Genomic DNA, 1420 nt, shown 5'->3' with positions numbered 1-1420 from the left:
AAGATTAAAAACAGTATTACATGGAACAAGAAATTAGCAGAGATGTCAAACAATCTAGAGTCTGTGGGACCTTGTCTCTTCCTTGGATGGTTAGCAAGATAATCCATCATTACTTATAAAAAGTAAAATGCCCTCACGGGGACTCAATAACAATTGCTAATGAAAACCTCAAGGTGTCACAATTTTAATCAATTTAGATTAAAATGACACAAAACATAAACTAAGAAACAGTTCATCTAGAATAACGGAATTTACCAGGTAGGCCAGAGACTGAGAAAGAAAAGTGAAATTCACTGTTGGCAGGTATTTATTAGCAGTGTTGTGGAGAGAAATAAATCGGGCCCAAAATAGAAGAACTAAACATCTTTGGGCTCCTATATTTTTTATGGCCTTTGTAATTCGCTTCTGACCAATTTGCTTATTTTTTTAAATATATTTTTATTGATTTCAGAGAGGGTGAGAGAGGGAGAGAGAGATAAAAACATCAATGATGAGAGAGAATCATTGACTGGCTGCCTACTACACACCTACCGGAGATTGAGCTCACAACCCTGGCATGTGCTCTTGACTGGAACTGAACCTGGGACCCTTCAGTCCACACACAGGCTGACGCTCTAGCCACTGAGTCAAACCAGCTAGGGCCAATTTGCTTATTTTTAATAATCATCTATTTCCCTTTAATTCACCAATTTTGACATGGCAATAATGTTAAACAATTTGCATGAAGTTCTTTAACATATACTTTTTCATTTATGTTATTAGTCTTTTATCACCGATACTATTATTTCTTTCATCATTTGGTTTTTAAATCAAAATTCAGTAAAATGTATTTGTTAAGAAAATAAATGCGTTTTATTCTAAATACTCTTATACAGATATACCATGTTCCTTGGCATCCTCAACTGTCTAATTATTAAAAGTTTACAACTAACACTAAATACATGTTCATTTCCCCAATTGTAGCACCAAAAGTCATCTGGGAAGTGAGTGTAGAGGTTGGAGGAATAAAACGAAACTTTTCTTTTGTAAAATTTCCCAAACCCTGGAACAGCAGAGGAATCGTTACATTCTTGTTGAAACACATGTAGGCAATAAATGAATAAATGGATGAATAAATGAAATTTCCAGAGGTTTGCCACAAGAAGACACTGCAAGGGCAACTGGAAGAGGAAGATTGACTGAACTGCTTAATCTGGTCCAGACTCACAGAAAATTGACAAATGAGCAGGTATTACAAAATCTGCAAAAACCACAGATCTTCTTAGGCAACATGAGCTGATGGATGAAATTATAAGTAGAGAAACTGCCAATCAGCCAAATACGTGCAAAATTAAAATCTCTAGCCATTCTGCTTAATTAACCTTAATCAGATTTGGGTCAATAGTTTTTTTAATATGTTTTTATTGATTTTAGAGAGAGA

Source organism: Myotis lucifugus, unplaced genomic scaffold, assembly GCF_000147115.1.
Source record: "Myotis lucifugus unplaced genomic scaffold, Myoluc2.0 scaffold_163, whole genome shotgun sequence".
Taxonomy (NCBI): domain Eukaryota; kingdom Metazoa; phylum Chordata; class Mammalia; order Chiroptera; family Vespertilionidae; genus Myotis; species Myotis lucifugus.
This window is presented reverse-complemented; position numbering follows the sequence as displayed.